The sequence below is a fragment of the Bombina bombina genome, unplaced genomic scaffold (genome assembly GCF_027579735.1).
Source record: "Bombina bombina isolate aBomBom1 unplaced genomic scaffold, aBomBom1.pri scaffold_453, whole genome shotgun sequence".
Classification (NCBI taxonomy): Eukaryota; Metazoa; Chordata; class Amphibia; order Anura; family Bombinatoridae; genus Bombina; species Bombina bombina.
The window spans coordinates 291,886-307,242 of record NW_026511784.1 but is presented as its reverse complement, the minus strand read 5'-3'; the positions used below and the strand labels follow the sequence as shown (position 1 = coordinate 307,242).

General features: G+C 43.3%; 1 long non-coding RNA gene across 2 annotated transcripts in view; it reads right to left on the bottom strand.

Moving 5' to 3' along the window:
- The window catches only part of LOC128643949 (uncharacterized), a 250,482-nt gene that overhangs the window by 112,614 nt on the left and 122,511 nt on the right, over positions 1–15,357 (bottom strand). Inside the window, exon 1 of one of the 2 annotated variants that reach the window (XR_008399895.1) lies at positions 927–1,058. The exons of the other annotated variant lie outside the window; for it this stretch is intronic. This is a non-coding gene — a long non-coding RNA (uncharacterized LOC128643949). Of the gene's footprint in view, positions 1–926; positions 1,059–15,357 lie in introns of those variants that run through there. 2 annotated transcript variants of the gene reach the window in all.

Below are 15,357 nucleotides of genomic sequence, written 5' to 3'. Positions count from 1 at the left end.
GCAGAAGTTGCAGTTTAAGATATCAGTTCAAAACAAACTCCTTAGCAAAAACATGTAATGCTATATATTGTTTTCTAATGCAATATAATCCACAAAAATAGCAATATCTAGTGAAACACATGGATAAAAATCAGGAACAAAATAGAAAAACAGCTAAATCCCAGTACTGAGGAGGAATGTCTTATGCATAAATTAATTTGAGGGGAAAAAAAATGATTGGAATAATGTCATACAGAAAAAACAAATAAGCAGAATACTGGAGTATTAACCACACCCAGTAATTGTTCACATGGCTCCACCCACTCCAAAAAATCCAATGTAAACTGTGTACACAAGTAAACATAACATTATAAATACTGTATTATTCAATCAAATCTTCACATTGTAAACTGAATGCAACTCCCATCTCAAAGATGTGACTCTGTGAGGCTGACCAGGGAGGAGGGCAGCTAAACTAGTAGAAGTGACATTGTATTTTTAGCAACCCTGTTCTACAATCATCTCATGATGATTTTAGGGGGGAGCTAAGCACACCTCAAAGGTGCCAGCAGATTAGAGTTTCTTTAGTAATACCCGTACTTTAATGTCCAGCACACTCCCCAAGAAAAGAGAGAGAGAAAATAAAAACAAGAATCATTTGAAATCTTCAGTTAGGAAAAAGTAGTAGACTTGTCATTGTCACCTGTTATATTTTACATTGTTATCAGATTTATTAGCCCAACCAGGTTCTATTGTCCAAAACAATACCTGTAAATATCTTAAATGTTTAGTTCTAGTACATGCAGCAAACTAGATTTATCCTGATGCCCCTGGAAGTGGAAGGCCCTCTAGTGGGCCTGTAGCAAAATTAAGGGATAACTGAGTTGAAGTCTGGAAGGTACTAGATGTTACAATGTTGCATGTAGGGGGGCGGTGTTTCTGCTTACCTTTATAGGTCCTGGCTGCAATGGATCCGGCCCTCTTTTCTTCCTGGTTCCAGACTTCAAGCAAGCTTTCTTCTGCTGTGGTGATGGAGCGTGCTAAGAGGAAGTCTATTCCGCCTAAGCGCTACACCGAAGTGGTGAAGGTGGTTCCAGGCATGAGAGGAGCTGCAAGAGACAATGGAGGATCAGGCTCAGAGGATGTGGTATCCCCTCCACTGTTGTTAGGCCTAGGGTTTCTCCTGTGCAGGCAAGGGTTTCAAGGGCCAAGGGGAGGCTGGGATCCAGGGCCCCTGTGGCGGGCTCTGGAGCTCAGGGTTCCTCTCCTGTCCCTGTCCCTCCTGTCCCCCCTCATGGTGGTTTTGGGGCCCAGACTGAGTTAGTTAGTCCTAGGGGAGCGGGTCTAATTGAAGCGGCTGGCCCTTCCCATATCCCTCCATCTACCCCTATTGGGCGTATCCCCTCCCGATTCCCCTCCGCTATTCCCAGAGGTGCAGGAGCCCTCTGGCCTCTTAGATGCTGAGACCCGGGAGGAGATACCGCAAGGAGACCAGGCTGCTGCCGGTCACGTGTCTTGGCAGCAGCTTGGGGCCCTGCCTCCCGCGGCCTTGGCATCGGTGCTCTCGTTGGCTCAGGCCCTCTGGGGTGATACTCCCCACGGGGGCCTGGGTATAGTGGGAGCAAGTTAGGAAGGAGCGCGGGCTGCCCATGTGGTCCGGGCTCTTCAGGTGCCTGGGCCCACGTTTGGGCGTAGCTCCGCCCCTTCCGCCGTCACGTCGCGCGCTTCCTCCCTCAGTGATGAGTCAGTTGGGGAGGAGCGCGGACGTGCACGGCTGTGGGCAGCGACCAGGAGCAGATCACCGCATGGAGCTCGGACTAGTAAGTTGGGGAGTCTCTGTGCGGGTGGTCGGGCTCCTGAGGCAGCCGGGGGGGGGCAGAGGTGGGCCGCAAACAGGCCAGGCTAGGAAGGCTACAGGCAAAACAGTGGACGGTAGGCGGGCCACTATTGCAAAACTCAAAAGGCGGGGCGCTTTGGGCAATCGCACTTCACAGGGCTCTCCGGGTGGGCTACACATGGGTACGAATGTTCAGGGTGTTCCTACGGGTGTGTTGCACGGGGGTATAACTGTGCAGGGGTCTCCTGCTGTTGCTCATGGGGGTATGACTGCGCAAGGTGTAGCTCTGTGTGTGTCCCCGGGGGTGCAAGCTGGGCATGGTGTGCGTCTGGGTGCGAGTCACAGGGGTATAACTGTGGTGGGCCAAGGGGATACTGTGGGTGATACGGAATTCTTGGATGTTGTGGGTACTGCTTCAGGGGTAGCTAGGCAACGGGATACTGGTTCACATGTTACGCAGGGCATGAGGGGTGAATCTGTGGGCTCTGTGAGCGGTCTGCATGGGCAATCTGCTGGCGTGACAGAGGAGATGATACGTAAGGCTGTGTCTGCTGCGTTAGGTGTGTGTTTGTCCAGGGAGCAGGTTGGGGGCCCCTCAGGGGCTCAGTCATCAGCGCGGAGTACTCCCCAATCTGTTTTATTTCCACAGGTGCTCGTTATGGATCAGACGGTGTCAACTGTGGCTGCTTCTTCCAGTCAGGGTCCTGTGCCAGCAGCAGTCTCATCCACAGCGGCTGCAGAGGACAGGAGTCAGCGTCTGCCTTCTGGAGCTGCGCCACCTTTGGCCCCCAGCGTTGAGTTCCTTTTACACACATCTGCACACACTGGGCTAGGATCAGCCTCTAGTGGGTCTGGTTCTGAGAGTGAGGGTGACTTAGGGCTAGTGGGTAAGGGGCAGAAGGAGATGTTCAAGATGATTAAGAAGCTGGTAGCGGCGCAGGCAAAAGGTAAGGGGACATCGGTTGATCTTGGCCTGGTGGTCCCTCCCCCTCAGGATGCTAGCTTTGTGTCCATGCCGGGGGGAGACCTTCCTTTGCCCAGGAAGGTAGTGGCGCACGGGGACACTTACCCGTGCTTGGTGCACTCTTTGAACAGGCACCTGAAGTCTAAGGTGGTTAAGAAGATTCTTTGAACTCTCGCCAGAGGCCTGTAGGGCTCGGGAGCGCGCCGCGGACGGCACAGGACCTAAGAAGGTTCAGAGGCCAGAAACATTTGAGGAGTGGCAGAGGTGCTGTCGGGTGCTAGCTACTTGCTATATTGACAAGTGGCCATCGCAAGGTCATAATCTCTTCAAATATGAGGATACGATCGATGATATCCGTGCCAGATTTAAAGAGGGCGCATGGCGGGAATATGATATGGCTTTTCGCAGGAAGATGGTGGGTAACCCTCTCCTGCATTTCGGGACTAAGGATCTTGACCTGTGGTCAAAGCTGGGTGTGGAAGGGGGTGCGTTAGGCTCCCCTGTTCCTCGCCAAGGTCCTAATAGATTGGCGCCGAAACAAAAGAGGCGCGGCAGGGAATGCTGGAAGTTCCAGGATAAGCAATGCGACAGGGGGGCTGGCTGCTCCTTTCGTCACATCTGCAAATTCTGTAGCGGTCCACACCCAGGGGCAGATTGTAGCAAGCGCAGGGAGTCTGGGGCAGATAAGCCTTCCCCCAGAGGGGGCCCTGGGTACAAGGGCCCCAACCCCTCTTAGAGCGGAAGCCATGGAGCCTTGGCTGGCTCAGTACCCTGATCAGAGGGCAGCGCATTTGCTCTGGTCGGGGTTGAGGGAGGGGTTCTATATTCCAGTAGAAGGGGCCGTGCGGGGTTCTGTAATACACAGAAACCTCAAGTCGCCTTACGAATTTCCGGGAGTGGTTCGGGAGAAGCTGGGTAAGGAGGTTGCCTTGGGGAGAGTGGTTGGCCCATTTTGGGATAAGCCACTGGCGGATTTGGTGGTGTCTCCATTGGGGGTGGTCCCCAAGAAGGACACGGGCAAGTTCAGGCTCATCCATCATTTGTCTTTCCCGAGAGGGAGGTCAGTGAATGATGCCATTGACCCTGAAGCGAGTTCAGTGCATTACCAGTCCTTTGATGACGCGCTCGGGATCGTCAGGGGCAAAGGGGCGAGGGTCTTAATGGCGAAACTGGACATAGAGTCAGCGTTTCGGCCCGTCGGCCTTCAGGCTTATGGGCATGAAGGTGGATGGGGCATTCTATGTGGATAAATGTCTTCCCATGGGATGCTCGCTTTCAGTCTTGAGAAAGGTCCCTGAGGACTGAAACGCGTTGGCTATACACTGGTATTGCAGCTCAGAATATATCTGGTGAGTAGAATACTGTTGTTGTCATTCTAAAGTGATTTTATTGCACTATGTCTATTTTCTGTACACTTTTTTAGGTACAGGAGGATATCCCATTACATTTGATAACCTTTTAAGAAGAGGAACATCAACCCAGCACTTTCTACACTCACATTTGGAATACTTGGAATTATATACACATTTTTTTGGAGCAATTTGGACTTTATTTATTTCACCAGGATTTTGAATCCTTTTTTATGACACATTTTTTATGACACATTTTTTACCACACCCTTTTATATACACACTTTTTAGGTGTACACCTCACGAGAATTATTCACTATCACATATGTTATATTCCTTCCATATGGGTTGCTGATCACAACTCATATATTTTTTATATATTTTTATTCATTTTTTCATCTTTTCAAAAAATATTTAATATATTTTTTATATTTTTTACATTTTTTCACCTTTTTGATTTTTACACCAACTTTGGACATATTATCATTTTTATTTTTATTTTTTTGGATATTAACCTTGAACATTTGCTTTGGACATTTTGGTATGGGACTTAAACACTTGTATGTTACATAGGACATAACTTCTTGGACATTGTATGGGGCAATCCATTAGATTGTTGAATCTATTTTTAACTGTATTTTTAACTGTCAGTTTATGTTAATAAAATGTTTGTTTAATACATTTTAATATCACATCCTATATATATATATATATTTTGTTTTTAATCTTTTACCTTTTAAGTACTTTTTCACATGGTTTTATATATATTCTTTGTGTAACACAATATTATATATTAACCTTGATGTATACACATTCCTAGTCGTGGACACCATCTTTAGCAACCCAACCCTCATCTGAGGGTAGCGTAGCGCTGTATCTTGGCATTTCTTTTGACTCTTATGGCGGTCGGTCAGGGCCTAGAGAGCGGGCAGGGGGCGAGATGAGTGATGTCATGGGATGGGGGAGGTGACACCCACTAGGTGCCGACCTAGGGGTTACTCCCCCCTACGAATCTTAGGCAAATACCTCTATAGCTTACAGCTCTCTCTCCCTGCCAATTGGGTGTGGCAGCCTGCCACGTTGCAAACACCGTGTAGGGCCCTGGCCGTCTGTCAGTAGGGGTTAATTTAGCTAGTCTTGGCCGCCACCAGCGAAGAACTAATATAGTTCGTTATATATCTATTTAAAGTTGCCTATTTGGCATAGTTGAATAAGCCTAGTTTTAAAGGCTTATTGTTAATAAATGTGACCGTGACCGGTCTTTAGCCCATATAACCTGTTGTCAAGTGTCTTTATTTATTCATTTTGTTGGTACAAGAAAGACGTAATAGGAGGTTTATCCCTTATGTTTCCGCGTGAGCCTTCAAGCTCGCCGGAACCAGCAGTTATGAAGCAGCGGACTTAAGACCTCTGAGGCTGCGGTCTGCAATCCGCCCAATCCTATATGATCGGGTTGATTGACACTCCCTGCTAGCGGACGTTTGGCGGCGAATCTGCAGGAGGTATTGTACAAACTTCACCTGAATACAGCTGGCGAGGCCTGCAGGTGTAAAATGCTTAAAGACTGTAATGAGAGAACCTCAGAAAAACCCAGCAATCTGCCAATTCAAGATGAAGGAACTCCCCTGTCCCACCCATTCTCTGAAACTGGATTATTTCACATAAATTCTGAAACAAATTTGAATATAAAATTCAAATTTTAAATGCAACTTTATTGTACTGTGCTTGTGTAGCTCTCGTGTACTTAAATGTCCCTTAGAATCTGTTGAGGGACCTTCTTATTTTTATGGATCTTTCTACATAATGCTCTCCTGAGCGCTTCAGAAAATGATGCTTGACAAAGAGTCTGAACCAATAACATAATTAGTGGGATATAAAAGTGCCAAATCTAAATGATTGCTTATATAAGTCAGCTGTTCAGGGCAGCAATGAACAATGGTGAGCCAATGATAACAGGCATATGTGTGTAGCCACCAAATACCAGTAGTGTAGGATAGCTGCATATTCTTTTTTTTTTAAAGAGTACTAAGAGAACAACGTAAATTTGAAAATTAAAAGGGAATTTAAAAGGGTCTTAAAATGCTGTTTGAATCATGCAAGTTTAATTTTGACTTTCCTATCTGTTTAAAGAGACATATCAGCCAAAATTGTAATCCACATGGATGCATTTCAGTTTTGAATAAAGGCATTTTTTATAATATACATGTATTAGTAAAAATGCTTCTAATAAAATATATATCTTTTTCAAAAGTGTATTTAAGTATGCTCCATGCACCAGCATTTTAAACACATCACTTGCTCAATTTATTAAATTGCTGACATGATACAAACCCCACTGGTTATCTGAGCAGCTGCAGTATTTAAAATCTTGGTGCACTGAGGATATCTAGTTATGCTTCACAGGCACTTGCAGAGAAAAATGTTAACACTAAAACACTTCACACTTTTACTAGAAGCATTTTTGCCGATACATGTATATTGCAAATATGTTTCTGTGCAAAAATATAATTAATCTATGTGCATTTATATTTTGACCGGATTATCCCTTTAAGCAGTAAGCACTTGTGACTGACGGCAAAAAAGAACTTAACATCACGGTGCATAAATATATTTAAGACTAAAGATGTCTGCAATAGACATTAAAGCCATAAAACCTTATGCGATATGATTTATAGACTGTACATAATAGATAACTTACCCATAAACTTGTACTATTTTAAAGAAAATGCAAAACCGGTTAATGATTTTGTAATTCCGCTTTCCATTTACTATGTTAAAACTCAATTTGGCAGCGGAATGTGAGTGTACATATGTATGAAAGTACATCTCCCTGTGTCTGCTTGCCAATTAAGTTACAGTAAATTAGCGTATATTGACTTGGCTTCAGATTTGTGCTTCTCAGGAATATCTGCAAGTATCACCTTTGGTGAAATATATCTGTGTCTGTTCTCATGTGATTATACGAACACTCTTCTGTTAATTGCGTCTTTCTCTGCACCTGTGTCCTTAACAAGCCCTGATCTGTAAAAATTCTGCATTTAACCCCTAGGCTGCCAGAGAGGGATGTGATCAGATTTTATCACCCCTCAGCAACATGCACCCAACTGGAAGATATAAAACATAAAAATGCCTGTAATGCACCTAAAAGAGCGCTATTTAATCATTTCCATATTAAAAAAAATAATATGAAAGGGACAAATCCAATTGATATCTTTAATCAAATTTACCGTGTGTCTTGGTATCATCATTTGAAGCAGTAATGCCTAACCTTGGCACCCCTGATGTTTCAGAACTACATTTCCCATGATGCTCATCTAGACTACAGAATTCCTAAGCATCATGGGAAATGTAGTTTCAAAACATCTGGGGGTGCCAAGCTTAGCCATCACTGATTTGAAGAGTATTTCATGAGCATGCATGTTTCTAAAAAATGATATGGCAGCAGTTTGCACACTCATGAGCCTAGATATGCTTAAAACAAAAGTAATATGCAAAGTTTTGTTACATTTTGGCTCACACATCTATTTAACGTAAAGTTGTTTATGTTCATTTTAAAACTAACAAAAATATTTCATGTTTATATAATTAAAGGGACACTAAACCCAATTTTTTTCTTTCGTGATTCAGATAGAGCATGCAATTTTAAGCAACTTTCTAATTTACTCATATTATAAAATTTGCTTCATTCTCTTTGCATCTTTATTTGAAATGCAAGAATGTAAGTTTAGATGCCGGCCCATTGTTGGTGAATAACCTGGGTTATTCTTGCTGATTTGTGGATAAATTCATCCACCAATAAAAAAGTGCTGTCCAGAGTTCTGAACAAAAGAAGAAGCTTAGATGCCTTCTTTTTCAAATAAAGATAGCAAGTGAATGAAGAAAAATTGATAATAGGAGTAAATTAGAAACTTGCTTAAAATTGCATGCTCTATCTGAATCACAAAAGAAAAATTTGGGTTCAGTGTCCCTTTAAGTTACACCGAAAATCAGTGGGTGATAAGCAAAATTCCAACAGCACTATTGGTTGACAATACAGCGGTCATACAGCCAGCGCTGTCGCTAATCTACAAATGCACTTCACTTCTGTCACAGGGTGGGAGAAAATGTAAACTCCAAAAGAGTTGCGATCACAATGAGAAAAACAAAAGCATAGTGAATAGTGACCATTCTATTGTACAAAAATACACTTTTCCTGGCCAATAGCTGGATACTTCAGTATCAGAAGTGTTGTTCAATAATAAAAAACAATACAATGATTAGAACTCTATTTCACCTGACTTGACAAAGACTTGTATGTGAACTGAAATACATGGTTCTTTATTTTATTAAACATATTTTGTCTTATTCTTGTTTACTATGGACCAACGCTTCTACCTGATGACATGGTATCCGGCTATTGACCAGGAAAATGGGAGTGTCCATATTGGTTTCTTTCTTTTTTTTCTTTTTTAATAATATATAAATTGGTAGCACCAGACTTGGGTAATTTTTTATAGCACTGTACTTATAACTTACGTAAGGTCTGTGTTACTGATATCTGCTACAAAATGTACTTTATAAAATAAAAAAGATGTCTGCACATTAGAGCTCTTTAAAAAACAAATACATGAGATATTTAATTTAAGCAAATAATAATTAAGCAGACTACAGTGGCTCATGCCTTGCCTGTAAGTACACAAAGTGACATTGTTTAAATCTGGGATGTTCAAATAGACAGGAGCCTCTGGGCTACAAAAATCAAGATGACAAGTCACAGTCTTAGCTCTACATTCTCCAGGTTTTTTACATTAACAGTTAGAATTGGTTTGGAAGTAAGAAAGTTTACATAGAAGCCAGGAAGCCCTAGGCACCCTCCTAAATGTGCTGAAACCTCAAAACATCAAATCAGAGAAAACAATCTAGAAATCAGACTGATACATGTTATGTGTGTGCAGAGACAGTGATAGCCGGGAAATACAAGAGATCTGCAAAAATATAGAAAGGAGATGGAGATGTATTAGTATAGATGAACCTATAATGCAGAGACATCTGTTTACTGACTTAGCAAAGGAACTGATGTAAGTGCCCTGGCGTAGGTAAGTGAGGGTTATATATGAGGTAAAGATGTAAGTGCCCTAGTGTAGGTAAGTGAGGGTTATATATGAGATGAAGATGTAAGTGCCCTGGTGTAGGTAAGTGAGGGTTATATATGAGGTGAAGATGTAAGTGCCCTGGTGTAGGTAAGTGTAGGTTATATAAGATGTGAAGATATAAGTACCCTGCTGTAGGTAAGTGTAGGTTATATAAGATGTGAAGATGTAAGTGCCCTGGTGTAGGTAAGTGTAGGTTATATAAGATGTGAAGATGTAAGTACCCTGGTGTAGGTAAGTAAAGGGTATATATGAGGTGAATATGTAAGTGCCCTGGTGTTGGTAAGTGAGGGTTATATAAGATGTGTAGATGTAAGTACCCTGCTGTAGGTAAGTGAGGGTTATATATAAGGTGAAGATGTAAGTGCCCTGGTGTCGGTAAGTGATGGTTATATATGAGGTGAAGATGTAAGCACCCTGGTGTAGGTAAGTTAAGGTTATATATGAGGTGAAGATGTAATTGCCCTGGTGTAGGTAAGTGTAGGTTATATAAGATGTGAAGTTGTAGGTACCCTGCTGTAGTTAAGTGAAGGTTCTATATGAGGTGAAGATAAAAGTGCCCTAGTGTAAGTGAGGGTTATATATGAGGTGAAGATGAAAGTGCCCTGGTGTAAGTAACTGAGGGTTATATATGAGGTGAAGATGAAAGTGCCCTGGTGTAAGTAACTGAGGGTTATATATGAGGTGAAGATGTAAGTGCCCTAGTGCCCTGCTGTAGGTAAGTGAGGGTTATATATGAGGTGAAGATGTAAGTGCCCTGGTGTAGATAAGTGAAGGTTATATATCAGATAAAGATGTAAGTGCCCTGGTGTAGGTAAGTGAGGGTTATATATGAGGTGAAGATGTAATTGCCCTAGTGTAGATAAGTGAAGGTTATATATGAGGTGAAGATGTAAGTGCCCTGGCGTAGGTAAGTGAGGGTTATATATGAGGTGAAGATGTAAGTGTCCTGGTGTAGGTAAGTAAAAGTTATATATTAGATAAGGTTGTAAGTGCCCTGGTGTAGGTAAGTGAAGGTTATATATATGAGTTGAAATTATTTAGTGCCCTGGTGTAGGTAAGTAAGGATAATATATGAGGTGAAGATGAAAGTGCCCTGGTGTAAGTAAGTGAGGGTTATATATGAGGTGAAGATGAAAGTGCCCTGGTGTAAGTAAGTGAGGGTTGTATATGAGGTAAAGATGTAAGTGCCATGGTGTAAGTAAGTAAGTGAGGGTTATATATGAGGTGAAGATGTAAGTGCCCTGGTGTAGGTAAGTGAAGGCTATATATGAGATAAAGATGTAAGTGCCCTAATGTAGGTAAGTGAGGGTTATATATGAGGTGAAGATGTAAGTGCCCTGGTGTAGGTAAGTGAGGGTTATATATGAGGTGAAGATGTAAATGCCCTGATGTGAGGGTTATATATGAGGTGAAGATGTAAGCACCCTGGTGTAGGTAAGTTAAGGTTATATATGAGGTGAAGATGTAAGTGCCTTGGTGTAGATAAGTGAAGGTTGTATATGAGGTGAAGATGTAATTGCCCTGGTGTAGATAAGTGAAGGTTATATAAGATGTTAAGATGTAAGTACCCTGCTGTAGGTAAGTGAAGGTTATATATGATGTGAAGATGTAAGTGCCCTGGTGTAGGTAAGTGAGGGTTTTATGAGGTGAAGACGTAATTGCCCTGGTGTAGATAAGTGAAGGTTATATATGAGGTAAAGATGTAATTGCCCTAGTGTAGATAAGTGAAGGTTATATATGAGGTGAAGATGTAATTGCCCTGGTGTAAGTAAGTGAGGGTTATATTTGAGATAAAGATGTAAGTGCCCTGGTGTAGGTAAGTGAGGATTATATATGAGGTGAAGATGTAAGTACCCTGGTGTAGGTAAGTGAAGGCTATATATGAGGTGAAGATGTAAGTGCCCTAGTGTAGGTAAGTGAAGGTTATATATGAGATAAAGATGTAAGTGCCCTAATGTAGGTAAGTTAAGGTTATATATGAGGTGAAGATGTAATTGCCCTGGTGTAGGTAAGTGTAGGTTATATAAGATGTGAAGATGTAAGTGCCCTGCTGTAGGTAAGTGTAGGTTATATAAGATGTGAAGATGCCCTGGTGTAAGTAAGTGAGGGTTATATATGAGGTGAAGATGAAAGTAACCTGGTGTAAGTAAGTGAGGGTTATATATGAGGTGAAGATGTAAGTACCCTGGTGTAAGCAAGTGAGGGTTATATATGAGGTGAAAATGTAAGTGCCCTGATGTAGGTAAGTGAGGGTTATATATGAGGTGAAGATGTAATTGCGCTGGTGAAAATAAGTGTAGGTTACATATGAAGTGCCCTGGTGTTGATAAGTGAGGGTTATATATGAGGTGGAGAAGTAAGTGCCCTGGTGTAGGTAAGTGAGGGTTATATATGAGGTGAAGATGTAAGTGCCCTACTCTAGGTAAGTGAGGGTTATATATGAGGTGAAGATGTAAGTGCCCTGGTGTAGATAAGTGAAGGTTATATATCAGATAAAGATGTAAGTGCCCTGGTGTAGGTAAGTGAGGGTTATATATGAGGTGAAGATGTAAGTGTCCTGGTGTAGGAAATTGAAGGTTATATTTGAGATAAAGATGTAACTGCCCTGGTGTAGGTAAGTGAGGGTTATGTATGAGGTAAAGATGTAAGTTCCCTGGTGTAGGTAAGTGAGGGTTATACATGAGGTGAAGATGTAACTGCCCTGGTGTAGGTAAGTGAGGGTTATATATGAGGTAAAGATGTAAGTGCCCTGGTGTAGGTAAGTGAGGGTTATATATGAGGTGAAGATGTAAGTGCCCTGGTGTAGGTAAGTGAAGGTTATACATGAGGTGAAGATGTAAATGCCCTGGTGTAGGTAAGTGAGGGTTATATATGAGGTGAAGATGTAAGTACCCTGGTGTAGGTAAGTGAAGGCTATATATGAGGTGAAGATGTAAGTACCCTGGTGTAGGTAAGTAAAGTTTATATATGAGATAAAGATGTAAGTGCCCTAATGTAGGTAAGTGAGGGTTATATATGAGGTGAAGATGTAAATGCCCTGATGTATGTAAGTGAGGGTTATATATGAGGTGAAGATGTAAGTGCCCTGGTGTAGGTAAGTGAGGGTTATATATGAGGTGAAGATGTAAGTGCCCTGGTGTGAGTAAGTGAGGGTTATATATGAGGTAAAGATGTAAGTGCCCTGGTGTGAGTAAATGAGGGTTATATATGAGGTGAAGATGTAAATACCCTGGTGTAGGTAAGTGAATGCTATATATGAAGTGACAATGTAAGTGCTCTGGTGTAGGTAAGTGAGGGTTATATATGAGGTGAAGATGTAAGTGCCCTGGTGTAGGTGAGTGAAGGTTATATATGAGACAAAGATGTAAGTGCCCTGGTGTATGTAAGTGAAGGTTATATATGCGATAAAGATGTAAGTGCCCTGGTGTATGTAAGTGAAGGTTATATATGAGATAAAGATGTAAGTGCCCTGGTGTAGGTAAGTGAGGGTTATATATATGAGGTGAATATATAAATGCCCTGGTGTAGGTAAGTGAGGGTTATATATGAGGTGAAGATGTAAGTGCCCTTGTGTAGGTAAGTGAGGGTTATATATGAGGTAAATATGTAAGTGCCCTGGTGTAGGTAAGTGAAGGTTATACATGAGGTGAAGATGTAAATGCCCTGGTGTAGGTAAGTGAGGGTTATGTATAAGGTAAAGATGTAAGTGCCCTGGTGTGAGTAAGTGAGGGTTATATATGAGGTGGAGATGTAAATACCCTGGTGTAGGTAAGTGAATGCTATATATGAGGTGAAGATGTAAGTACCCTGGTGTAGGTAAGTGAAGGTTATATATCAGATAAAGATGTAAGTGCCCTGGTGTAGGTAAGTGAGGGTTATATATGAGGTGAAGATGTAAGTACCCTGGTGTAGGTAAGTGAAGGCTGTTACGGTACCAACAGGATACCAAGGGTTAATACCCGATGGAAGATGCCCTGAATGTGAGATCAGCAACTCACAACCCATCTAATTCCCCCCTCAAACATGAGACCAGGCTCCATATTGAAGGTTAAAACAGAATGCAATTTATTGAAGGCTAGATGCCCAGTATTTATGCAGGTCTGACCCCAGATGGGGGGTTGAAAGAATATTGTACATTAGATAGAGGGAAAACGCCCTTTGACATGTCCCAATAGAATTACATTACTTAAGCAGATAACCAAGTTAAACACAAGACACACTTGAGCTTTCCTTATCACTTGGGCGTCTGCTCTCTGGATGGGAATAAACAATATGAATGTTTATCACTTAAACTTAATTACAACACACAATAGCTGATGCCAGCAACCTGTCTTTAGAAAATAGCTTCTTAAAGCTGAACAAAGTTAACTCTTGTAGTACTGACAGAAGGGTCGGTCACATAGCTCCCCCCTTGTGGAACACTCTGGCAGACCCGGCTTGACCCTTTGGCGGGTCAACCTGGGGATGACCGGACTAGGAGGTGGTAGGCATGTCAGTTTGCCGGGACAATCCATCTGTATTCCCGTTATGAGAGAGAATTCCTGCCCGTATAAATAAGGGTTCAACTTCTTCAGTGCCCAGACTAGGGCTAAACAGTTTCTTTACGTGGTTATTGTACCTGCTCTTTATAGGTATCCACAATCCCTTCATACTGACATAGGGTGCCCTTGAGTTGCTGCACCTCACTATGAGCCAGCGTCAGCTTCTCCTCCAGTGTCGCTAAGTTTGTCTTTAATGTTTCATGTTCCACTCTCAAGCTGGTGTTTTATGCAGTCTGTGGGTGCAGCTTGTCTAGCAGAGATTCCCGTTCTAAACGTGCTTTTTCCTCTGCGCTCCTCTTCTCTCCCACTAGCACTGTTACGTGATTGTTTATCGTGACCATTTCATCCTCTACTTGATTCTTCTCCTTCATCAGCGCATTGTAACGGGACTTCCACGTATCAATAGCGGATAGAGATTTACTGAGCTCAGCGTCCTGGGGCTTAGCAGCAGGTGGGTCAGTCTCTGCTGCATGGATCTGAGCACGGGTAGTCACAGGGTTAACATCAGCGGGACCCATAGGAGCGTAGGCAGAAACAAGGGGGGCCAAGTTATTTCCAAGGAGAACATCAGCTGGTAAGTCCTTCATGACCCCCACATTCACAGGTCTAGCGCCCCCTCCCCAATCCAAATGTACCTGGGCAACAGGTAGGCGGAACCCTGCTACCCTCACAGCCACAGTGTCTCCAGTGTGCTGTTTCTCAGACACCAAGTTCTTTTGAAGCAAGGTAATGGTAGCACCAGTATCCCGTAGACCACTGACCTCCCCATTCACTTTAACCAGTTGCCGGTTATTCCGGTGGGCAGCTTGCACGGGGTCTGCTTCATGTAGGATGCCCCAGAATTCTTGCTCTTCTACGTAGTGGGCCGCAGGCTGAGGGTTACGTGGGATTCCGCCGGCGGGTCTTCTCCAGGACTGTGCTTGGTTCGCTGCATTTAGGGGACACTCTGGTCTTTTGTGCCCTAGTTGCTTACATCCAAAGCACCGAATAGGTTGTGAGTAGCCCCGCGAATTGAACCGGGCTCTCTGAGGGTAGTTCGTGGCCAGAGGCCGTGTGGTATAGCGGTGCGCCGGGGGTTGGTAACTGGCAGCTGCTGGGGTGACTGGGGGTCTGTACTCCACTCTGGCAGGGGGCTTAGTGGTAGTAGTGTCCAGTTTGCGGGCATCCGTATACTCATCTGCCAGGCGAGCAGCTTCATGCCGGGTGGAGGGTTTACGGTCCCGAATCCACTCTCTAACTCCTGCTGATAACTTGTCAAAGCAATGTTCCAACAGGAATAGCTGCAGCACCTCTTCCCCAGATACGGCTTGGCACCCCGCCATCCAGTAAGATGCTGTGCGATGCACCTTACATGCCCACTCAACGTAGGAATCACTGGCTAATTTAACAGTGTCTCTGAACCGCCTCCGGTATGCCTCCGGTGTAATCGCATACCTGGAGAGCAGAGCCTCTTTTACAGTATTATAATCGCCGACTTCCTCATCTGGAATGGCCCGAAAAGCCTCACTGGCCCGGCCGGATAATTTCCCGGATAATATTGTGACCCAGTCCTCTG